The 26,887-nt window shown below is 38.7% G+C and overlaps 1 protein-coding gene across 1 annotated transcript in view; it reads right to left on the bottom strand.

Annotated features, from left to right (window-relative positions):
• LHFPL2 (LHFPL tetraspan subfamily member 2) overlaps positions 1–26,887 on the bottom strand; it is a 126,608-nt gene that overhangs the window by 46,201 nt on the left and 53,520 nt on the right. Inside the window, exon 2 of the mRNA XM_054003916.1 lies at positions 12,339–12,391. The gene's annotated coding sequence lies outside the window, so the exon portion shown is untranslated. The remainder of the gene's footprint in view (positions 1–12,338; positions 12,392–26,887) is intronic.

Here is a 26,887-nt window from a genome sequence, read left to right on the forward strand (position 1 = left end):
ACTCTTAAGGCCTTGAGAGACAGAGTTCAGTCTGACGAGATCTTTTTCTTGATCCTCAAATCAGAATATTTAAACAAATTAAGCCATGAGTTGCAAACTATTTATAAATTAAAAAGTAGAATATGAGCCATTCACAAAAGATTTCAATGGATTTTTTCATCTTAATACACTCATGTCCTAAAGACGAACATTTTTGTTCCAAAAATAATTAGTGTAATGACAAAAGGTCCAGTGTTTTATCCACTGTTCTCTACCTCTTGCTCTTCTCTTCTCAAACACTTCTGAAATATCCATGGCTATTATCTGCAACAATTCTCTCTGAGCCTCTTTTAACCCTGTGATTTATGGACTCCCAAAGTGAAAAAATAAAAAGTCTCAAATATAATGAGGTGGAAGAAATAAAGCTACTTAATAGTGTTCTATGAACAACCTTTTTCAGGATTTTTCAAATAACATGCCAAATTCTGTGATCTTCTAAAGGACTGTTTTAGCATGAGTTGTGTTTCAACATATACTCCACTGTTAAAGGTGTAGTAGCTCTCACTGAAGCCAACTGGAGTTTTACACCTACTTTCAGAGAACACTGGGTAGATGTGTACCCATGTCACTACAGATACGCAGATGGCCTTCCTTGTTCAAACGTAATTGCATGCACACAAACAGGACATGAATACCTCTTGAAAAAGCCAAAGCTGTTTCTCACTTCAAGCGTTAAATCCAGGTGGATCATGTAAAAACTCTTACAGTTGTGTTGATTATTCCAAGTTTTAACATCGCCAACATTTTGAAAATGTGTAAAAAATTGGGTGGATTAGGCCACCCTGGTTGGAAAATCTGACAAAATACGTAACTTCGTATAATTCTCACTGATTTAGGCATGCTGCAAATTGCTGGACCTATATAAAAGATACTGCATCATTGCACTCTTTGTCAGTTAGGAAATGGGACTAACACAAACAGCTGAGACTATAGAACTGATCTATAGATTCAATTCAAGTGGAAAATGGTCTCATTTTCTCTTCACCCAAGAATCTGCTATTCTGACTCCTGTTTCTGTTGGATAAGATTGTAAATATTCATAGGAATATTGAAAGTCCAGCTTTACTGACCTATTCTGGAACCTGATCCTGTTATTAAATACATTATATTTTATAATACATTAGCTTCCAATGAATCACACTGTAAAGTTCGGTGTCACATTATTTAATACATTATGTTTCGCGAATATGAAGTCAAACTTATATAGTCCCTTCGTGAAGCATGCGTATAATTACTTAAATCAATACTTATTATTTCATCAGCTGGCACAGAAAACAAAGTTCCATCCTCAAAATACCACTGCACAGTTCCCACTGTTATTACTTTCTTTTTTATTAGCATAGATAATACCACAAAAATATGCTGCTAGCTAAACCTACAAGCATGATCCTGTAAAGAAATGTGCAACTATAGCCGATACCTATCGAAACCAAGTAAGCTCAAATGATTTCCAACTCTTGTGATTTTAATCATGAGTCATATCTAGTATTTTCCTTGAGTCACACATTTAGGAGCCTCAACCATGGTGCCTATAATTACATTTTACAATTTCATTACTATGGTGAGAAAGAGAGAAATCTGTCAGTTTACATATATGCATCAAGACACTAAGCATACAGGCGACACCCTTGGTCACATGCCAGACTATTCTGTATCAAATTTTGGTGAAACAAAACCAAGACATAGTTACAAAAGTGCTTTTCATCTGCTAATGACAACTTCTGAGTGAAAAATGTAACAAGATCCACATACATGAATTCCAATGTGTCTTCTTTGCTGTGTAGAAATTTTACAAATTGAAAGAACTTTCATTTTTTTCCTCACAGAGAAAAATAAGTACTTATTTATTGCACAGCTTTTGATAGCAATAGTAAGCCATTCCACCCACGTATAAGATGGAACAAGCCAAAAACTGCAGGGACATAGATTAAGTTAAATCTTATGGTTGGGTTATTTTTTCCTCTACCAACCAAATAAAATTAATGAGTAGCATCAGTAAGTAAAAAACACTGACTGGGCCTTGGTTGCTAAAAGCTCTTTTTCTGTTCTATGACTTCAAAGTAATTCAAATGCTATTCAAGGTGCAAGTAGGTATGTAAGAATCAATACTTTATAAATCAGAAGGTGAGAGAGAAAACAAGTGAAGATATAGTTTTATATTTTAAAATTCATCTCCTCTGAAAAGCCTTGAAACTCTTACTAAGTTTTTGAAAAGCCATAAACAAATTGCCTTTCAATATCCACATAAACATCTGTAAAAATGAACCACTGTTGAGAGCAGATTCTGCTATTGCAGGACTGATCAAAACAACATAAGTCAGTAGAAGAACAAGAAGAAAAAACTTCTCCTGTCCTCATTTCCAACACGTAAAGTACTAAAACTTTCTCTCAAGGTTGCATCCAGCAGGAAGCAATTCTGATTCAGCCATGGATTAAGGAGATGAATTAACAGATATCTGTCATACAATTGTTATGATATTTTGTATTTTAACTAACTTGCCATTTAATATGGAAAACCAAAAAGACCCCAAAATAAACTCTCTCCACAAGACATATTCAAGCAAGCATGAATGAAAGAGTTCAACAGAGCTTAATGCAGTAGAAATTTCCAACAAAACCAATGATGAGCTTCTAGAACATGCTGTCATTTGCTAAAATAAGTAAGAATGTGCTCTGGCTGCTATTCTTAAAAACATCCCCATCTGGCCTCAGCAAACAGGAGAAAAGTGACGCAATCTTCATGGCACCCACAGCCTCAAACCCAGACACTCATCACCTAGGTGTTAGCAAGCCCTTACACAAGGCTTCTCAAATTACTGCTTCCCACCAAGACCTGAAACTGGCTCTCTTTAACATCTGTTAATCTAATTGGTTCCTACGAGCCCATAACAATTAAAACTGTTGTTGCAAGGAGCAACAGGGAAAGGGGATTTTATATATCCACAGCTGGGCTGTTAGCAGAACAAATGGACTGCATCTTACTCAAGGGCTCTCACCAAAATTCAGTTACTGAACTGAGAGAACAGGAACAAGCCTCAGATAAAGCTGATGGCCTCAGCAAGAGGGCTGAGCTCAAGGTACTGATTAGCTGCTCTGTGACAACAGCAGTCACACAGGGGGACAAAGGCTGCCCCATTTCTCTAGTCATCAAATACAACAAAGTTAGAGAAAGGGATGGCTAGCCATGGCAAAGATGGATTGAAGAACTCATTCAAAGAGTAAACAACTTTTGCATGATCTATTATGAAGCTGACAATTTTTCGTTAGCCTGTAGTAAGAAGGAAAAGAATGAAACCAAAGTCCTTGTTTAGATTCAAAATATTTTTTCAAAAGAGAAGTAATGCAACAGCTGAAGAAACTGAGCTCTTTACTTATGCAAAACACTTCAGTGTGTTTCAAGTAGAAATAACTTTTTTTCCCCATAAGAAGAAGTGAAAATGGAACTAAGAAATGCCCAGCTCAGTATCAGCCCTGGTCTCTTTTTCAGACATTCAAGAACATCTCTTTGTACTCACAGCAGATTGTCACTTTCAAAAGGAATTTTCATACATCTAAGCAATGTGAATAAAGGCTTACAGAGCAGGAGCTCTGTATAATATACTCAGTATCACTAGCCTACAGAAGAAAAGGAATAAAAACTTTGTCATAAGTTTTGCAGATGTCTAAGCACAAACATCTTACACTCTGAGAAAGCAAGTGAACCCTGCGGTTTTCTTTGCAGTGTACCAGATTAATAAAGCTTATTTATCGTCCTTTCTACAGTCTAGTTTTAAAATGACTTAACAAAACCCTTCTCAAAAGTGTTTTTGCTCTGTGCTCTCTGCTATACTTTCTACCCTAGTATTAAGCCCAAAGCAGCTGGGCACAGCGCTGAATTGAGGTGACACCATCGCAACCCTCAGAAGTTGCTCAGAAGCTCCTGTAACAGTCTAACACTTTATGTGCCTCACACTTGGACATCTGAAAGTTCACTAGCTCCCATCTTAGGGTGTGGGAAGAACAACTGTTATTTACTTTGTGGGAGACAGAGATTTAAGCTTTCAACCTTTGTTTCTTTGCTCTCTAACCACTGGCTTTTATTTCTTTAATTCTTTTGCTTGCGTATCATCCTTTTCTTAATCTCTTCCTCTAATTTTCATCAACCTTTGTGAAACTCCAAAAAGTCAACTTGTATAAATAGAAATGCTTTTAACAGAGGAGTTGAGACTTGGTACTCAGAAGTGAATGCAGAAACTTTTTGCTTTTCCAGAGTATTATTGAAGAAGATCTATGTATCTGAAAACCCTTTCCTCCCCCTCCCACCACTTGTTGGATTTTTCCTTAGACCATCACAACTACAGACAACTACTACATTCCAAAACTTCAGCCAAGAAACAATTTCTTTTCTCTGATGATTGCAATACACTTCAAACATTTAATAATTTAGTCATTTTGAATTGAACTCAGGCAACATTAGAAGGTTGCTCATGGTATGTGGAGATATTTTATGCTTTAACAGGTAAAATTACTAAAGTGTGCCAACGTAACCAGATTACTTCTAAGGGTACTCAAATACCTGGAAACACACAAACCTTCTGACAGGCTTTCTGTGGGTTTAATGTTTTGAGCTGTGCCTCCAGACACATTTGGACAAAAGAACATAACAGTCTTTCAGATTGCCACAAAACATGCTAAAAAATATGATTTTGCACAGCTAATCCTAATTCCTATCTTATCGCTGTTAGTTGAGCACCATCCTGAAATGGAAGTGATAAATTTTTGAAATAATTTGCTGAAATGAAGCACAAATTAGTGTGCTATTACTGTTCATGGATTTCCTTTAATAAGAAGGAACAATACACATAGATTGGTGATTAAAAGAAGTAAAAATAAATGGGATAAAGGCTTCCCAAGTGAGAGTCATGGCATATGGTCCACCTTCTTCTGATTCACTTAGATTATTTCACATGTGGACAAAGCAGCATCCCCTGTACATTACACAGCCTTATTATGCTAGTAGTAACTCCGAGGAAGAATCGCTCCAGCTGCCAGGAAAACAATCATTAAAAAAAATACAGCAACAAATAAAAAGAACAAGATAACTATCCATGAGAATGCTGGGGAAGTAGACCTAGAAAATGCTTTAATTGCATTAAATATAATGTTGTTTTTACATATGCCCATGCAAGTGTATTTTATTATCATGCATCTAATGAATTTGACAGTTTCAGGAAGAAATATGAGTAATAGTAGCCAATTTCATGAGAGAAATATGCTCAGCACAATCTGGAAAACCAGCTGGACTTCAAAGGATGTTTTCAACCTCCCTAATATAGAATTTCTTTTTGTTCTTCTCAGATTCAACTTTTCCAATACATGAAAAAAAAATTATCTGCAGGGAAAGATTTCTCCTTCATTTAATAAAATCCATAAATCTTTAGAGATTATAATTTTGTTCACTGTCTACTGCATTAAATTTTAACCCCAAAAGAATCTTTATGAAAATATTTATCTTCCTGCATGATTTCTGTAAGAACTGGATTAGAAAACCATCTGGTAAAGGACAATGACAACCTTCTACAAGTAGACAAAACTATTTTGCTTTAGGGAAAAAACAGATTTAAATAGATATAAAAAGTACAAAACCAAAGAAAATAATCAACCTACATTTGGTACAGCAATTTTTTTCAATTACAGCAATATAGAATTTTATCAGGCTTTTAAACTGTACTTCATCAGAATAACATTTAATATTTAGAAACAATAAAATACTTATTTTAAAGGCATTTTTTCATGGGCATCTTGAAGTATTTTAGGAGGTATATATAGCATAAGATTGACCCACATTTGGGTCAGGTATGTTACCTCACCTCCTCCCATACATTCCTCCCATCCATTCCATGGCACTGAAAGTTGGTAATATTCTCTCAATGTGGTATAGCCCTTGTATTAAGTCCTTCTGCACTATCTAGCAGGGATCTGTGACTACTGTTCTGAGGGAAGCACTACCCCTATGCAGAACTGCAGCAGTGTGATCAGACCACACAGCACTCAACTGTCAGGGATACCTTACTACCTATAGTAGTAGACGTCCTTGATTAAGTCACATCTACTATCTCATGCTGATTTAAAAACCAGTGAAGGAATTCTGGTAGTTCCCTGGTATTCATAGCAAATTCAGCCAGAAACCTTTGCTCATCAGACTGGCCAGTTCTCAGTTTGTAACTATCATTGAATGCTTTTTCCATGGTCTGCCTCCATAAATTATGGGGGAAAAATATATTGTATTCTTACGCTTCAAGTCCGCAATTTTAGATGCACAAATTTCAACAGCCATTAATAGGTTATTTTCCAGCTTGCTTAGAGGCTGTAATACCTTCCTCCATTTAATAGCTTTGGGAAGTAATCTAACAGCTTCAATAGTTTAAGCTAGAAAGGGCCAGAAGCATGTAAGAGAACTCCTTCATGGGACATTGAAGAAAAAAGGTAAGACAGCCTGAAGAAATGCAAAATGAATTCTTTATTTTAAGCAGCTCAGTTCTAGTTGGTAATAAAGTACTTGGCTCCACCACTGAGCTCTGTGCACTATAAAGTAAGTCTAGTCAGCCAGGGTTGACAGGTTTCAATGAAAATGTTGGTGAGTTCTGTCACAATTTATATAGATTTCACTGACAGTTTCTCTTTAAAAATATCTCTTTTCCCAGACATCATGATAGCCCTGTTTTTAAAAGAATTATTTGCATGCATGCTAGGATAACACATCTGCTTATCTTCAGACACATGTTGAGCATGCAACTCACAGATCCTGCACTTTGAAAACAAGTCAGTATGCTGCAGTATGTGGTAGAAGAAAGAGGGTGGGGGGAAGGAAGAAAAGTAAAACATAGTCTATTTAGCACATCTGAAAATAAGCTCAAGCTCTTTCTAGTTCCAGCAGCTGCCTATAATGGAAAAAATGAAGACTGGCCATTGCCAAAGAAGTGGGCAGTAAGAAATAACAGATGTGAAATTTCAGCAACATCATTGCCTAGGTCAATTTCACAGACGGCTTGAGAGCCAGGGTCCCTGTTGGGTTGCAGCGTTCTCAGAGGCACACTTGCTTTTTTTTGCTGCTGAACTGTTGTTCCTCCTGCTTAGCTGAATTCACTCAGCAACCTCGCCCATGAATGCAACTGACAGGAAACATCAACGTCCTCACAAACATGTGTAAAGGCTCCTCGCTTAAAGTTAGTCACTACATTTTCCAAAATCATATTAATATTTCATGTCTATCTTCCTCAGTCCTGCTCACCCCTCTTTTTGTTGCATGGAAACTTACAGTGAGCGGGGAAGACAGATCCTTCAACACAAGACCTTATTACATGAGACTCACAAGGAAAGCAAGATCAAAGAAACCAATCTAATTTATTGTATACATTTTTAAGAGAAAGAGCAGTGAGTGAAAAATGCCCTTCAAAGATTCAACTCCAATTACACAAGTAACTTTCAAAGACAAATCAAGATTCTTGACAGAGTTTAAAGGGGAAATTATGAATATAAGGTCTGTAGAAACTATCATATCAAGAGCAGCTCCTATCATCCAATTTGCAGGCTTAAGTTGACTTCAGTTTAAATTAAAATTAAATAAAAGGTTATATTTAGGCATCAGAAATATGCCTTGAAATTGTAATGCCGATAACAAAGAAAACTGTTACTTTTGGAAAAAAACAATTAAAAAGTTGTATTTGAAAAAAATACACCCAGTGAAGAACACCTAGTGTCAGCAACTAACATCATCAGAACTGTAGCTGGGCTGTCACAACCACTGCAAGACACTCTTCTGTTGAGTTCAAAATATGGTTGCAAAACGTAGCTCTTAATAAGCTAGATTTCCATGCTATGTCTCATCTGGTATATTTATTACTTGTTGCTGAAAGAAACAGTATCACTCTTCCCACCTACTTCCAGCTGCTTATTTGTCCCTTTTGTTGCATCTAGTAATTTCTCATCCACAGGACAAGCTAGGCCAGCATAGTTTCCTGATTTAGTTTTCTTTCACTGGCAGTTAGGGGGTTTTATTTCTGAATCAGCTGCTTACCTTGAACTCACCTTGGAACTGGGGGCTGATGCAAGCGAGGGAAAGAACAGGCTGAAGTATCCCTTTTGGCATCAGCCTGAGTTGCACAAGACCAGATGCAATATTAAACCATGCTCTGGAAAACATTACTAGCTTTCTTCTGGTAGAATTATTCAAGTGTCTTCAGAATTCCACATAATACAGTGAGTTTCTAAGAGCTAATGGGAAACTGCAAGGAAAAATTGTAATACTATAGCAAACAAAGGACTCCACAGGGCAACAAAGCAGAGTGACAAGGACTGAGGCTCAATATGTGGACAAAACGCCTTGCAATCTAAGTTGACAAGAGGAGTAAGAAATTCATTACCTTTCCTAATATCACTTAGCAGGTTAATAACAGAGACAGAAATCAAATGCAGGAGTTGGGACAGGCAGCTCTATGCACTATATCACACCTCCTCCTGTAGCAGCAACTGCTATTTACTCACTGCTTGTGGTATGGCATCTCCATGTCAAGAACCGCACTAGGTTCCAGAAATAATAGCACAAAAATGAACCATAGCATTTACTACTCCATAAGCAAATTATTAGTTCAATGTGGTTTACGCCATCTGAAAGTTCCCAGTGCCTTCCGAAGAACTTGAAACCATAATATTTTTCTGACTCAGTAACATGTCCTTTTTTCCCTCTAATGACAAACAAAAGGAAAGAAAATTGAAAAAAAAATCCACTTTTATTTTTGTTTCTATTACATGGAAGTGAGATGCAATTTGGAATTAGTACTTTTAGATCATCCTAAAGTTCTCCGTAGAAGGAGTAAACCAAGATGAACAATATGAAAAATAAAAAAAGGCAAAGCACAGACACAAAAAGGAGATGGTTCAAAGAGGAAAAGCAGTACAGCTTCCTATTTAATCTGGCTATTAATAAATCCAAAATAATACAGTGATACTGGTCACATATCTATCTTTTTCTTCTAAAAGTAAAAACCTACTCTGTCTCTGTGCTGTTACGTACATAGTACAAAACTGTATTGATATAAACAGAAGAACATATCCCAAACCAAACACAAATCCCCAAAATTAATTGTCTCTCCCCATCTGTATTCTGCTGTTAACTATGTGGATTTAACACACAGAGGGAGACCCTTTACTCACTTCAAAACTATCAACAAGTTTTCGATTTCAGGCTTAAGATATAGCAGGACTTAATCAGAAACACAAAATATCATTCCTGAAGTCATGAAACACCATCACATGGCAAACTTCAGCAGAGAGATGACAGTTAGAACATCTTGAGCAAACCATAGCTTTTCTTCCTCTGATGGTTATCACATCACAAGGAAAGACCTGAAGAAAGACACTCTGCTTGCCTTCCTTCATCTCGATTTCTCCCAGTTGTTCCCAAGGCAAAAGCCCACCAAGGATCCTATCTAGGAAATAGGTAAGCATATTACCTGAAGAGGAACAGGACTAGTGAGTAAAAACATATATTTTAATGTAACACAGAAGAATATATGTCACATTAGCTGGCAGGTTCCAGAGTAGGTGTGATGACAGAAGTCCATGGTCTAAGAACTGCACCTTTGTATCAACCTCTGTCAAAAACACCAGCAAGTGGCTGGTGAAACTTCAGCTATTAAAAGAGAGGATCAAACCTTCACATCTTCAATGATTTCATTATCACCCATCAGAGTTTTGAGGCTAACACTCCCCAAGCACATTAACACCTGCTGTTTTTCAGAGATGCCCAGGACTAGCATCTAGCAGAGCATCTACTTTTGCTGAATCATCTCACTGGAGTGTGGATTACCATCAGCTGTGATGTGAGGTCCTGGAAGGATCTTAGAACTCCTGCAGTAAGCAATCACTCTTTGGCTAATATTATATGGAAAACAAAAATAACTAATGCTTTCTTGCATAATACAATTTCAGAGTCTAACCATCATGTTTATTAGAAAAGGCATTATAAACTTCTATCCTACTTATATTGCAACAAAAGGAGCAAGTGAGGAAATATGTGAATGCTTCAAAGAGTAAGCAAAATACTGAAGATTTTATTTAGAGATTAGCAGAAGGTAATTTGATTCTTTAAAGTTTTATCTTAGTTGTTTATTTATTGCTTCCAGTTACAATCCTATTTATTATTTTGCTAGAACTGAAGATTTTTATGCAAATAAGTTTAACTATTTTCAAATATTTCCCCAAGACAAAATATACAATGCCTTTGAATAAAATGCAGACAGAGACTATATTATTTACATATTTTGTTATGAAGGAGAAGTTATAATTTCAATTTTCTTTAAAACATATTAGATCCTCACAGAGTCCATCTTATCAGTTATGCAATTTTATCATCACAACTACACTTAACCCTGTACACTGGCTTCCCCCCTGCTGCTGCTAACAGTCGCTCAAGTTGCTTTTTAAGTTTGGTTACTAATGTACGTGCTAGACTAATTTCTGTTCTGTTGTTGTCATAGGACTCCCCCATTATCTGGGCTGTAACACTACCCAAAACGCAATTCTAATTTAATAAGAGTCTCTTCAATTCTTATGCATCACGTTCTTAAACAGCATCAAACTTGAAGAAAAGAATACCTGTATTTTTTGTTGAATATAGATATATGAACTGTGTATAATGCTTTCATTCCATCTGTGCACTGATAACATGGATACAGCAGTTTAGTCCTGGTAACTGTCAGGCAGTGGAGGATGGGAGCATGGGGGCAGATTAAAATGTAGGCAAAAAAGAATTACCCAGAACTAACTGAAAATCTTTACATTCACTTATCTAGTTTTCCTAGTTAAATACTAGCAGAAATAGAGAGGACATAGTAAATACAGACCTACATGAATGCAAATATTCTAAACTGAGAGATGCCTTCAAAGTTGTAACTAAATGCTAATTTTTGAAATGAAGAGCAAACATACTTTTCAGAGGCAATTACAGAGGAAAAAAAAAACAAGGCAAAGGCTTCTCACTGCATTGGTCACCAAAGTCAACAGCACATGGAACAAAATACATGGGTTATAAACATTTGCTGCCAACAGCACTGAAATCAAACAAAATCCCTTAAATATGAAATATTTTTAGTAAATTGGCTCTGCCATGGAAACCAGAGAACTAGAAACATTACATTATTCCAAATAACTATTGCTTGATAAGAAAATGCAGTTGTGTTTTAGAAGTATTATTTTACTCTTCTTCCATTGGCCTCTTTTCCTAGGCACCCAGTGACAGGACAAGAGGAAATGGCTTCAAACTGCACCAAGGGAAGGTTCAGGTTGGACATCAGGAAAGACATTTTGACTTAAAAGGTAGTTAAGCATTGGAAGGGGTTCCACAGGGATTCCATCCCTGGAAGTATTCAAGAAACAACTGCATGTGGCATTTTGTGTCCTTAGATGATATGGTGGTGTTTGGTCAAGAGTTGGACTCAATGATGCTGGAGGTCTTTTCCAATCTTAATGATTCTATGATTCTCTTCTGTTATATGATTATTAAGTACAAGTAACACTGATTTATCTGTGTGTTTATAAGGTTCTCTTTGACAGCTTACACCTACAGAGAGGAAAGTGCAAATAATATATTTATAAAAAGAGTACAAAACTCACCTTTTAAAGTATTTGAAATTTTTGAAGTTCTTCCTTAGATCCTTATTGCACTATTCTCTAGTCAAAATGATATGTATTTGGCACACACAATGCAATGAATCAGCAATAAGCATAGGGGATCCGGAAAATAATTTAACTTTACAAAGGATACCACGGTTTGCAGAGGCGGAGTTAAAAAAATACAAAGATTGCAGTTTAAAGAAAAAAGAATTCGGCTTGTAAGTTGAAAATTCAGTAAGTAATTTATTAACTTACTTCAGATATTCTAGAATGATATCTCATTTTATAACTGCTAAATGTATAAAATTGCATTATTCCGAAAAGCCAATTCAGGCATCATTATTTTAATACCATGAGTCAAGTTACTACTTCAATAAGTACAGGTTGAACTGTAAAGTTTTTTCAAAGTCAGGGTGACATGAGGAGAGGCTTCATTTATCAAGATCAGCCAATGAGACTACCTCCTCCTGTCCTTCTTAAAATTTCTGCTTAAAAAATTTGTCAGAATGCTCTGAACAGGAACTTGGTGCTCAGAAGAAAATATTCAAAAGGTATAAACTACTGAACATCTTTCATCTTTCCTTTACAGCAGTAAAACTTCAGCATGTGAAAACACAGAAAATATGATCAGAATTTAATTTACTCACCACTGTTCCAAATCCTTAGGTCTCAGTCAACCACTTCAGATGCCTGGCAATACCTATAGAAATAATTGAAGTAAAACGTAAGAAAGGTACAGGGACAAAAACATCAAAACAATATTCATGATTAGTACTAGTGGCTGGAATGGTAAAAATGTTGCTTGCAAGAGACTATATGCACATGGGTAACATTTCACTACCAGGCCACTTTTGCTTTGCTAGAAACGCAGCATTCTAGACATCACTCCAACCACAAAAGCACTAAGAAAAAGCACAAACCCTGGACTTCAGGAGGGTAGACTTCAGACTCTTCAGGGATCTGTTTAGTGAAGTAGTCATGGGATAAAGCTCTGGCTGGGAGAAAGGCCCAAGAAAACTCACTAATATTCAAGGATCACCTCCTCCAAGCTCAGGGACTATGCATCCCAACAAGGAAGTCAGGCAGAAATGCCAGGTCTACATGGATGAACAAGGAGCTCACAGACAGACATAAACCAAAGGGCAGAAACAAGGACAGGTAGCCTGGGAGGAATACAGACAGAATGTCTGAGAAGCCAGGGATAAGGCTAGGAAAGCTAAAGCCCTGATGGAATTAAACCTCTCCAGAGACTTCAAGGACAACAAGGAAAGCTTCTACAGGTATGATGGTGATAAAAGCAAGATGGGAAAATGTGGTCCCTCTCTGCAAAGAAACAGGAGATGTGGTTACCCAGGACATGCAGAAAGCTGAGGTGCTCTATGACATTTTTGCCTCGGGTTTCACTGGCAAGTGCTCCAGCTACACTGCTCGAATTGTAGAAGGCTAAGAAAGACATGAAACTACTGGAGAGGGTCCAGTGAAGGACTACAAAGATCATCACAGTATCATAGAATATCCTGAGTTGGAAGGAACCCACAAGTAGAATCCAGCTCCTGGCTATGCACAGGATAATCCCCAAAATCACTCCATGTGACTGACAGCATTGTTCAAACACTTTCTGAACTCTGTCAGACTTGGTGCTGTGACTACTGGGGAGCTTGTTCCAGTGCCCAGCCACCCTCAGAATGAAGAAACTTTTCCTGATATCCAGGAAACACAGCTTCATGCCAGTTTCCCATGTCATATCATTGCTCAGCAAAGACTTCAACACTTACCCAATTAAACTTGTGAGGAAGTTGTAGACTGCAGGGTTCTGGTTAGGGGACTGGAGTATTTTTCTGCTGAGGAAAGGCTGAGTGAGAAAACCACACACTGTAGGACAAGATCAGGTCTGCAACCATCCTCAGGAACTGAAGGTGCACATGTCCATGGAACATAATGGTGCAGAAGTCCATTAGAATGGACTTCTCAGAATGATGAGATACATTCTGAGGAAATAGGGCACTATCCACCACATTTGAGAAGTTGTGGCAGTTTAGTCAAGTTCCCATTGACTGGAAAAAGGGAATTGTAACCTCTGTTTAAAAAAAAAAAAAGGGGAAGAAGAGTAAGACTACAGGCCAATCGTCTCACCTCCGTGCCCACCAAGACAATGGAAAAGATCTTCCTGGAAACTACACTAAGTCAGATGGAAAATAAGGAGGTGACTGGTGGCCAACATGGCTTCACAAAGGGCAAATTATGCCTAATGAATCTGGCCTTCTATGATGGGATACACTGTTATAGATGAGGAAAGAACAACTGATTTCACGTACTTGGACTTGTGAAAAACATCTGACGTGGTCCTTGTCTCTAGATTGGAAAGACATGGATTTGACAGATGGACCACTCAGTGGGTAAGGAATTGGCTAGATGCTTGCAGTCAAAGAGCTGCAGTCAAAAATCATGTCCAAGTGGAGACCAGTGCTGGGGGTGTTCCTCAGATGTTGGTTTTGGGACCATTATTGTCTAACATCTTTGTCAGGGACATGGATACTGATACTAAGCACACCTCAACAAGTTTGGTGACGTCACTGGGCTGTGTGCGGTCAAGACACTGGAGGGAAGGGATGACATCCAGAGGGAACATGATAGACTTGAGAGGGGGGCCTCTGCAAACCTCATCAAGCTCAACAAGGCTAAGTATAAAGGTCTTGTAGATGGGTCAGGGCAATCTCAAGCACAAGTATAGTCTGGGTGGAAAATGGATTGAGAGAAGTCCTGAGAAGAATGAACTGGGGCTGTTGATGATAGAAGACCTGGCACTTGAAGCCCAGAAAACGAACTGTATCCTGGACTGCATCCAAAGCACTATGGCCAGGAGAAGAGGGAAGTGATATCCATCTGCTCTGTTCTTGTGAAACCCCACCTGCAGTGCTGCAGCCAGCTCTGGTGCCCCCAGCACCAAAAGTACGTGGACCTGCTGAACTGAGGAGGGCTGGAGCACACTTACTGTGAGCACAGGCTGAGTGAGCTGGAGTTCTTTAGCCTGGAGAAGAGAAGACTCTGGGGTGTTTCCTACAGGCCACCTGATCAGGAGGAGGAAGCAAATGAGGCCTTCTACAGACAGCTGGAAGTAGCCTCAAAGCCAGAGGCACTGGTTTTCATGGAGTACTTTAACTACTCTGACAACTGCTGGAGAAGCATCACAGCAAACCACAAAACAGTCCAGGAAATTCCTGGAAAGCATTGATGACAAGTGGCTGTCACAGATAGCGGGGGATCCCACAAGGAATGCTGCACCGCTCAACCTCATACTAGCAAATAGGGAAGGCCTTGTTGGAGGTGTGAAGGCTGGGGGCAGCCTTGGCTGCAGTGACAATGAGATTGTAATGTTCAGTATCCGGTGAGAAGAGAGCAGGGTAGCAAGTAAAATTGTAACCACGGACTTTAGGAATCTTATTGGAAGAATCCCATGGGAACAGGCTTTGTAGGAAATGGGGGTCAAAGACAGTTGGTCTTCCTTCAGGCTCAAGAATGATGCATACTGATGAGCAAGAAATTGGGAAAATAGGGCTAGGGACCTGCATGGATAAACAAGGAACTCCTGTCATTAGTCAAAAGTAAGCAGGAAATACACAGGAGATGGAAGCAGGATCTGGCCATTTGTAATGAATACAGAGAGGCTGTTAAAGTAAGAAGAAATGACACAAGGAAAGCCAGGGCCCACCTAGAATTAAATCTGGCCAAGGATGTCAAAGACAACAAGAAGGACTTCTTCAAATATAATTTCAAATATAAATATATTTTCTTTTTCAATAAAAAAAAGAAAAATAGGAATGATGTGATCCTGCTGCTAAATGGAGGGAGGGACTCTTGTAACAGAGAATAAAGAGAAGCCAGAAGAAGACATTTCACTGAATGTCTTCTTTGCTTCAGTCTTCACTGACAAGACTAGCTCTCAGGGTTCTCTGACCCAGGAGACCAGGGTCAAGCAATTCTGGAGTGAAGACTTTCCCTTGGTCAAGGAAGATAGGGGTAGAGAGCACGTAGGTAAACTTGACATCCACAAGTCCTTAACGTCCTGATGGGATTCATTTACAAGTGCTGCAGACACAACTGCGAGGCTGCTCACAATGGTAGAAAGCAAACATCAACCTAGTTTTCAACAAGGGAAAGAATGAGGAGCCTGGGAACTACCAGCCAGTTACCCTCACCTTGATCCCTGGAAAGGTGATGGGAGCACCTCATTCAGAAGGCTATCCACATGGGTGATCAGGAGTAGTCAGCATGAATTCATTCAAGTTAAATCCTCATTCAAGTTAAATCCTTGACCAACCTGATTGCCATCTTTAATGAAACCACCACCTGGATGGATGAGAGGAGAGCAGTGGATATTGTCTACTTTGACTTCAGTATATTTCCTCAGACAAACTTAGGGATGTGGGCTGGATGAGTGGACAGTGAGGTGGATCAAGAACTGGGTGAACAACAGAGCCCAGAGGGTTACAATCAGTGTCACAGGGTCTAGTTGGAGGCCTGTCCCTAGTAGTATCCCGCTAGGTTCAATGCTGTACTGTTTCACTTATCCATCCCTAGCTTGGATGAAGGGGCAGATGCCTCCTCAGCAAATTCACTGATGATACAAAGCTGGGAAGAGTGACCAATACCCTTGAGTGCTGGACAGGCTGAGGGAGCTGGGCCTGTTCAGCCTTGAGAAGAGACAAGTGAGAGGGACCTCAGCAATGTCTATCAGTATCTAGAAGGAGGTATCAAGACAATGGACCAGGCTGTTCTCAGAGGTGACAAGCAGTAGGACAAGAGGCAATGGCCAGAAACTGATGCACAGGAAATTCCTGAACATGAGGAAGAACTTCTTTACTCTGTGGCTGGCTGAGAACTGGAACAGATTGCCCAGAGAGGTTGTGGAGTCTCCCTCATTGTTTTGTTGGGTCCCTTACAACAAAATCCATTTTGTGATTTTGTGACCTTCTAGTAGACTTCCAGTACCTGAAGAGGGCCTAAAAGAAAGCAAGAGGGTGACTTTTTACAAGAGCATGTAGTAACAGAACAGGGGGTGGAGGCTTTAGACTGAAAGAGGGCAGGTTAAGATTAGATGTAAGGAAGAAATCCCTGTGAGGGTGGTGAGGAACTGGCACAGGCTGCCCAGAGAAGTTGTGCATGCCCCAAGGCCAAGCCCCAGGTGGCTTTGAGAAACCTGGCCTAGTAGAGGATGTCCCTGCCCACAATACAGGGCTGGAAGCCGATAACCTTTGAGATCCCTTCTAACCCAAACCACTATCATCCTGTGATCTTGTTATTCTCTGAAGCAGTAACACATAAACTAAGCACATACAAAATCACATCTTTTTCTGTTCCTCTATTTTACTAATGAAGTATACCAACATCTAAAAATCCATTTAAGATTATTTGTATATTCTGTGGCAATTTATAATAACACTTTAAAATCAGGTATAAATTAGGAAGAACTCCAAAAGTTCCTAAGCCACTGCAATAAAAACCTGAACTACATAGCCTGGTCATTCCAAAATGTACCTCTAAACTTCTGCCACCCTATTTCATAGAATTAAGCAAGGACAAACATGAATTCTTGTACCTGAGATGGACTAATACCTTGGAGATATTGGGCACTGGCTACCCAGGGCACACTTCTGGAAACGGAGCTGGGGATCTGGGCAGAAAGTGGTCTAAGCATGAGCCAACAGTTAGCCTTGGCAACAAGGAAGGCCAAGAATATCCTGGGATATGTCTACATTCATCAGGACAAGATATACAAAGAACCTTGCCTTACATGAATGAACAAAGTGAGACAGAAAGTCAGTTCATCTTAGTGAAGATGGCTTAACAACAGAAAAGCCGGTGCAGAATTTCCAACAAAGAGTGCTTCTGAGGACAAAGGAAAGTGTACTAGGCACACTGCAAAGTCAATCATAGCTTAAAATGGCTTCTGAATTCCTGTGACATAGAATATTCCTTCAGGAACAAAAAAGGAAACAACACCAAAAACACCAACTGACTGGACCAAGCAGCTGCGATTTCTTCAGTTTTTCTGTCTCAAAAACAGTTAGCATGGCAATGAAAATACAGCAGTGTTAGCAGAGACTATTTTCAAGACCAAAAAGGGCCAAATTGTTTTCCTTAGGTACCAAAAAATGCAGGATCAATTTTAAGTACATGTAAACAAACCTAATTGCCTGAATAATCCATTAGGTGGTGCTTTTAAGGAAAATTGCCTTGCTTGGAGTCTGAGCTCCCTAAAAGAGAGTAGTACAGGCAGGTAAGACAGGATCAGCCCACAGAGAAAACTATAGAAAAGTCTCTCTTTCACAGAGCCATCCACTTGCCAAAGGCACGGCAGTGTTCTCCCTCATGTGCGCACAAAAACTAAAAAAATACTAAAACTTTGAGAAAAGAGGAATGTAAGTATTATATCTTAAAAATCTCCTTTTTGTTACCACATTTGTGACAAAACTAACAAGAAGAAAGTCCACTAACCCATCATCACACAGGCACCTCGCTTACGCTGCAAAAGGCCAAATCCTCCCAAATAAATCAAAACGGGAAAAATACATGTATGCTTTCATTCTTTCTCTCAGGAGGTCTTGCAGATTTTGCAATCGCTCAAACAGATTTCTAGAACAGCTAACAAAAACACATAAAATCTGTTTCTTCCTTTCTACTCAGCTAGCTGTAAGTTTGGTTGCATTAACTCCACCCCTCCAAAAAAGGTGGAAACACTACATTCTTCATTTTTAGCTCCTTTTTCATTTGCAAGGGATAAATGTCTTAGCACAACTAAGGGAGAAAGTCTCTATAACAAGCAGAGCTATTGATTTAAAGTTCGCTTATTTACAGTCAACAGGAGAATCAAATACACTGGATACTTCTAAGAGAACACAATGGGTTTGATAAGATTCCCATGTCACATACCCTGTCTTTGTACACAGTAGGAAGTGGGTATACTTAGCCTACCCAGCACAAATACAATAAAAAAAGAATACAGATATATCTGCTGTATCTTAAAACATCCTTTTCAAGTAGCTTTTTCTTCAGATATACTACTGTGTGATACTTCCATGTATTATATAACAGCAAGTACTGAAATCAAAGAAATATTTGCTTACTTCAAGAAGGTTTGTATGACCAATTATGTCACTATGAATAGAAATAATGCATTCAATGGGTTCTTTGTCTTTTGCTATCAATGCAGAACAACATAAAATGAAATGAAAAAAAAAAAGTACTATTTCATAGGCGTCATTAAGGCTACCTTCAGAAATAACAGCAAAACAAGAAGGACAAAGTATGCTCTTTAGAGATATACTGATAGTAGGTTAAAAAAAACTACTCACAAGTAAAATTGCCCTCCAAATTGCCCTCTAAATTAATGAGAATTAACACGATAGGAAGCTAACAGCTCAAGATATACAACAGATTTCTTTAACATTTCTTCTCAGGCTCATTATTTTCACTTTCACACAAACCTACAAAAGAAAAAAAAAATCCAGTTTTTCTTTTTCTAATATCTACCTAATTTGTTCAATCTAGAAGATAATGCTACATATCTATCTGTATGTAGTTTAAAAAAAATTTAAAAAGTCATATAGAGCAGCTTAATTTACAAGCTGTTTAAAAGAGAACAGAAGAAAAAATCCTATTTCACACTACAATAATATTTTCCTCTAATGCACCTGTCCTGAAGTTTACACTTAATAAAAGCCAGATGTACTTTTAATACACTGATCCCTGCTCTTAATGCCAGTTTTCCCAGTGCACCACCTTAACCAAGAAAGGAGCACAGCATAGTTTTATACATCATTAAAATGTTTAAACCAAATAATACGTTTTTATAATCCTAGCAATTCTCACAAAACCAAGCAGAATAAATACAGAAGCATTAGAAGACCTGCACTGCAGATGAAAGATCCGTCTTAGCTTTTACGTAATACAGTAACACTGAGTGGTAAATGAATCAAATTACATTTCTTAAATATGCCAGTCCTTACCAACCAAAGCAAAAACATGCAAATTTGGTTTTAGTAAATTTATTATCTAAAATTTGTTTTGGCCTCTAAGGTTTGTTTCAGCTAAGCATAAATCTTTATTTGAAGTTCGTAATATAGAACATCAGCCATGAGCCTGATCCCACATTCACTGAAGTCAGTGGGAGTTCTTATCTTTAGTATTATCCCCGAGGATAAAAGGACATAAATTGTTTATTTTAAAGGCAGTGTAAAAGTACTTAACAAGTTCACTTTACAGCACGCTTCTTGAGTCACATCTTTGAGTCACAGGGACTACAAAGCAAAACGGCAAGTCCCCCTCCCACAGCTGCACCATGAGTTACACCACAGCCAGCACTTCAGTCTTGCTCAGTAAAACCCTCTACCAACTCAAGGCAACCTAAGCAGTACCTCTACTAGGTACATCAAGGGCCACTAAAATTGTTCCTTGGCTCCATTTTGGCCATAGAGCTGCTCTAGGTGGCCACCACAGAGAACCAGACAAGAAGTGATTCAGAAAGTAGCTCCACCCTGGGGCCAGCACTGCTTAACAACCCGTTGCCCGCACACAGATTATGAGAAGAAAAGGTCCCATGGACAGCCCAGTGACCATCAGACACAGGCAAGCTCCAGGTCAACGCCATAGCAGCAGGGAGTGGAACAGGCACACTGGCAACACAGCTCTAACACAGACTGATGGCACCACCCTGGGCTGAAACACACTTCTGGGTCTCCAGGGAAGAGCATGGGCAGGACCCAGGGGAGGCTGAGGCACAAGAGTGGCCTGGAGCCCTGAAATGTGGTTGCTAATCAAATGCTCTAACCAGTGGCATGCTCCTTAGCAATGAGCTAGAATCACTTGGCAAGCTCAGGCTATTCTTCCTAAATGTCAGCTGGCTTAATAAGTAACAACTTTTGATGAGTATTTATTAGCATTTGAATTATTGTTCCCAGATTACCACACACGGGCCTGCAAAATCCTAAATTCACAAACAAAGCTGTCTCTGGCAGAAGTGGAAGAGAATGTTGCCAAGGGAGACAAGTCAGTTGTCTTTTCCTGAAGGTTAAACCATGAAGTTTAACTACATCATAAGCAATTAACAAATTCTTTTATTTACTTGTCATGGTTTGATGCTGGCGCAATGCCAGGGCCCCCCATGAAAATATACCTTCCCAAAATAAATGCTGTGAGATGCGATCAGGAACAGAGCAGAGCAGGCCCAAGCTTAGAAATAAAGGAAAAAAAACTTTATTAAGCTACTTCTGCTATCAAAGACACACATACTAAATCCAGGATGAAGACCTTCCAAAACACTCCTCCTCCCCCCACCCAATTTCCAATAAACCACAGTGAGACACCACCCAGGATTCCTGATCAAGTTGCCACCCTTCAGATAATCAACACTCAGTCCATCAAGGGAGAGAGGAGTCTCTCTTGCACCATAGACCCCCCCCCCCCCCCCCCCCCCCCGAGGAAACACAATTGCCACCTCCTGTGTTTCCATGTCACACATGGCAACTGCCCGGAGAAAATCTGCCAGTGTGACAGTCTCCTTTCCATGTCACAGTGCTCTCACCACTATGTGTGGACAGACTGCTCATAGGGCTCCTTTAAGGATGCTTTGCCAAGGACCAAAAGAAATAGTTCAGCTTCTCATTTTGGGACCACAGTCCCCCCCATTTTCCTCCTCCCCTGGGCCCGAGGGTCTCAAGAACAGAGATCATCTTCTTCCTGAAGACAGAGGGCATCACCACACCCTCCTCAGCTTTCTCTGTTCATTCCTGTGCTGGTAGTTGCTGAAGCAGATCTCTTGGCTCACCATTGCATCCCCCTAAAAATGCAGTCTCTGTTGCAGGAGAATTTGGTTCAGTCTATGGCTAACAAGAAAAGTTCAGCCACAAGCCACTCCATCATATCCTCCCACCAAAAAAATTTCCTCTTCCAACATCTCAGATCCCAGATTGTCTCTCTTCTACTTCAAATCGAGGAGGAGTAATATTTTACAAAGCCTTCATTTCCCAGGAAAGGGTTAAAAGTCTTGGACTCCTTGGACAGCCAAAATCTCTGCCCAGAACTCCAACTCCCACACTGCGTACCTCCCCCCCCCCTTTTTCTCCTCTGCCGGCAAATTCCAGGTGCTGTCAGGCTCTCTGTATCTTTCTCTCTTGCGGGGGCGGGGGCAGGGGGAAGAACAAAGGCATCTCCATTTTTCTCCACCCTTCTGTCCGCAAGGGGCCCGCCCAGTTCCAGTCCTTCAGCCCCTGGCCTACCCTGACCAGGCCGCGTGGCTTCCCCTCCCCCACCCAGCCAGTGGCTAGGCATGGGAGAGTCTGCACTCTCCAATGGAACCAAAGAGACAGCTCCCCTGGGAGTTCTTGCTTTTAACCCCCTGTGTTCTCAGAGGCGTGTCCATACCTTCAGTGGTCAGTCCAAATGCCAATATCCAACCCTGACCACTGATTGGTTTGACTACCAACTTCCTGAGAAAATTCACTTCCATGTCAAACCATGACATTACTCTGTAGCACACGTGCTCTTTAAAGCAACAGCTGCACGGTTTCTTTGGTTTTCAATCTCACACCTCCTACTCTGGCCAAAATTATAGTCAGAGTATCATCATGGTGATGTGACTATTACAAATCAAAGAAACAATCATTAGACTGCCCAAACTGCCTGATAACATTCCTGCATTTTCCAGTAATGCTGCATTATGACTGAATTAGGAAATTAGGAACCCATTTGTTTTGTGGTTTCATCCAAAAAAAAAAAAAAAAAAAAAAAAAAAGGCTTAAGCACAATCCTTCTCTCCCTCCCAAATAAAAACAGACCTGATTTAACACGTGAACTTTCCTTACATTTGGGACAAAATATCTAACAAAGCAACCAAACACAGAATTAGGGCCCAGCTTACTGAGACACAAACTGTTAAAGAGTTCTCAAAATACTAATTCAAACTTCTCTATTGTGTCAGGAAAACAAAATTGTTCACTTTATGCATATATTCTACATTGAACTAACTTCTACACCTTCTTCGCAGCTTACATCTACATGGAAGCAATAAAAATATACACACAAACAGTAGTTTATCAAATTAAAGCAGCCAGAGGTATAACCTGTGACCTTCTTCCATTGAAAAACTGCTTTTTAATTCTGAAAGACTTCAGTGATTCACGCAATGATTTTGCTAAGTGACAAAATCTTGAGCTTAGGCCATTCAATTTGATGTCAAAGCAATCTTCCTTCTATGAACAGTTTATCTAATCATTATCCACCTAATACACCTATCATGCACTCAAGACCTTAATTCAAGGCTAAAAATATTACATATTAATTACACATTAAATTGTATTCAGCCCTTCTGAAGCTCATGTCCCAGAAACTTTCTTCAGTCTTGTAAAAAAAAAAAATCCCAAAATCCAAAACCCTGACCCAGTAATGTAAAAAAGAAAAAGTAAATGAAGATGATACTCTGAGCAACATTACACATGCCTTTGTTGAGCATTTCAGTAAATCATGTTACAGAAATGAAAATCCTTATTCAAATACGATCTGCCCAGTTTTCCAGCTCTGGAGGACACCCTGCATTCTCTGCAGACCTCTGTAAGTCCTGAGCCATTTCCATTCAGCATGCTTTTCTAGCTGGACCTTACAAACCCACTCCTCTGATGCTAACCCAAGGAAAAGGAAATGAGCTAGCCACTGCCTGGTAGGTGTTAAAGAGCATATTTAATTTGCAGATGGAAGAATTAACTAGCCATGGGGATGATGGAAATTGAAGAGCAAATAAAAAATGCATTAATTGTACTTTTGTATATTACAGTGGTGCTTTTTTATGCCTTTAAAATTTTTGTCATTTTAAGCTTTTTCTGAAACAAATTTACTTAAAACACTGCTAGAGAAACAATCTTTTCAGAAATGTTCTGGCAATACAAACAGAAAATCTACGTTTAGTTTTTCATGAAGTCAGTAACATCCTCTTCAAAGACTGTCACAGTATGCATTTTGAAAGAAGTTAGAAATATCCTTTAAGCTCCTCTAAATATTTTAAAAATTATTATTTAACATCCATTTCTGAGTAAAACTGAGATATAAGTTTTTGATCATCTGAAAGAGGAAGATTTTGACAACAACCTTTCAAAAAAAAGAGCAGAGATAAGAAAACTCTCTAGTTCTATGTCAGAGACTGATGACATAATGAAACAAATTCACAAAATTAACAACATTAACAAATTAACAAAACATAATATAGGGAACAACAGAAGCATAACTAAAGGCCCTTGCTAAAGCCCTCTCATCCAAAGATTTTTTTTAAAGTATATTAGCATACCTCCCACTCACCTCTCAGCAAAAACACATTAAATAGCTTGAAGTTGTCTCAAACCCCCCTGTTAAAACCAAGACATGCAATCTAAACCCATTTAAAATATTCTCACAGTATTACTTATCATGTGCTGTTTCTCATTTAAGTTCTACTAGCACCATACAGATCTATTATCGTATCCCAGGCTTTTGATTATTAAAGGCAGAAGACAACTACATTTATTAAGTCTTGATAATATACACAATGTCCACATCAACCACATCCACAAAGCCATGTTTGAAGAACATGAAATACTTAGCCACTTATTTCATACTAGACAAAGGCTAAAAAACAAGACAGGGGGGTATAAAGATGTTTATTTTGAATGTTATTATCTCTTTTTTTTCTTCTGCAAAGCACATAAACAAAATAATATCCATGAAAGAAAGTTATTTTGAAAGAAAACATGAAAATTTAAGGTCAAGCAGACCTCTCCAAAAACAAAGAAAAGCAAGAAACTGGTTACTTCACAAAGCAGAAGCAAAACAGCTCTAGGAAATCCATATGAAAGATTTGTTTAAAGAATATATAAACTCTGGTCTAAGCTTCACAGATCTCTCCAAAAGTCAAGCTAAGAGTCAACATGTCTCTGGAACATAACAAACATTTCTGAAAGGTCCTTCTGTTCTCTCCATCTCTCAAAACACTGTATTTTGCTATCTCAGTAGGAATTAACATTTTAATTGGCTTTGGCCATTTGCTTCCTATGAGAATAAACATAATGATGAACCTGAAGGTGAGAAGTTAAGGAACAGCCAATGAGACAGTTAGGTGGTGAACTTTGCGGGAGGCAGGAAAATGCATCATTACCAATCTCCTCATGCTCCATTTCAAGTTTTGGGGGCAACTCTTTTATTTTCATGCCAAAAACCACACACAGCTGAGTTCACAGCCTTTTTAACCTTACAATATAATATAAGGCTACACATCTAAGAGAGTTTAAAAACTTTCAAGGAATTACTATAAACCCTGAAATATGACATAATCTTGTCTGCTTAACCAAATTCATCAGATTTAAGAAGTGATAAATTTATTAGATTCTCTCTTCACATCCCTACTCCCTGTTTTTTATTTTGAAGGCTCAGGAAGGCAAATTATTTCCAGGCTACATGGGATCGAGTAACTGAAATTAATCACATATATGTAAGCTACACATTTTAACAACATATTCAATTTGACAGCATCAGAAAATGCAGATTCCTATGAGGAGGTACTATTTTTCTAGACCTATACATATTTCAAATAGGGCAATCACACAAGGAACAAGTATAGTTCTTTTTCCATGGGTTTTCTTACCAAGTAGGGGAAAAAATATTTCAAAGAACAAGAATCTAACGATTCCTTAGGTCTCAGTGACCTTCTAATGCACTGATCCATATTAAGAACTCTGTAAAGTTGAAGCTCTAAGTTTCAGAGTTCCCAAATAGTGATCCTTTCTCCCCCAAAACCAGCTTTCTGAAGTAGTTATATGAGCTGCCTTTTCAAGTAATTTTTCCAATGAATGCTAAGGTTTAGAACACAACATGAGTAGGTTTTCTAACATAATTGCTTTCTTATGGTTTTCCAGCAATTGAACATGGACTTTAAATCTCCTACAGGCAAAGCTGACTGGTTTACGTAATAGTTTTTGAAAGCACACAAATGATATGCAGCTACTTTTCAGTATCCTTTACAGCATTAAAAGAGCTCTCAAATAAATGAAAATTTAACATACATACACAATCTCTCTTCCATATTCATCCACATAATAGTCCAGCTCCATTCAGATGGTTCCCTCAGATTTTAGCTCTCTAAAACGAGTTAAATATCTGAAACAGACCCTTGTCTTGTTCATATATTAGTATTGTTTCCAAAGGGCTGTTCAGAGGATGAAGACTGAGAACAATGCAAATTCTCCACTCCATGCCCAACTAACAAAGCATCCAATCAGTTCCCACTGAGTTCCAGTTCATTTCGTGTCCAGATGTAAGTGATTAACAGCACATTGTTTGAAACTTAATTCCACATCTGTTCTTCTGTGGGACTTGGAAAACAGATTAAATTCTCTGACAATTGTTTGCAGAGTAGATAATAGTAAGCATGTGTAATAGTATCCCGAAGTGCAAAACACCATGGGTCTAAGAAGCTTTTTTTGCTAAATGCTTTTGTTGCTTTTCTGAGTAAGATAAAAAAAATAAGATGCTCTCAGATGGAAATTATTAATACATTCTTAAGAAGTCACCATCTATAACTAAGAAGGCAAACCAAAATCTACACTTTCTTCCTAAAGATCATCACTTCACATCCCAGTATTCTACCCAGTGAGCAAAAATTCATTTTATGAATTCAGGTAACTTTTAAAAGTTATGCAGAAGTAGAACACACAAAATACATTGTTTTGTCATGGAGCACTGTAGTAGTGAGAGAATATTCTGGGCTATAACAGTATGAGAGTTGGCATCCTTTGAACAGATCAGAGATTTAAGTGATATGGGTGAATTTTCTTTTGATTCCTAGAAAATGTGGATAAGCACAGAAAGGAAGACTAGATAGCAACTCTTCACTGTACTCGCCAAAACAAGTGCAGACAGCATCAAAGCATATTGGGAAATGTCAGGCTCAAGAAAGCACTTTCTCTATGCAAGACACAGTTATACTGAAGAAATCTGCCACAGTTTGCTCTGAATGCTCAGTTCCATGTTTGATCAAAAAATGATGGAACAAATTACAAAAGAAACGACCCACTGATAGCCATTAAATGTAACAAGTGCTTCCTTCAGTTAGTCCTCAAGACAAAGAGCAGTAGAAACTATGAAAACATCTGTCCAAATTTCCTCTGTATTTTGGGCAACT

The sequence above is a fragment of the Vidua macroura genome, chromosome Z, assembly GCF_024509145.1.
Source record: "Vidua macroura isolate BioBank_ID:100142 chromosome Z, ASM2450914v1, whole genome shotgun sequence".
NCBI classification, from domain to species: Eukaryota; Metazoa; Chordata; class Aves; order Passeriformes; family Viduidae; genus Vidua; species Vidua macroura.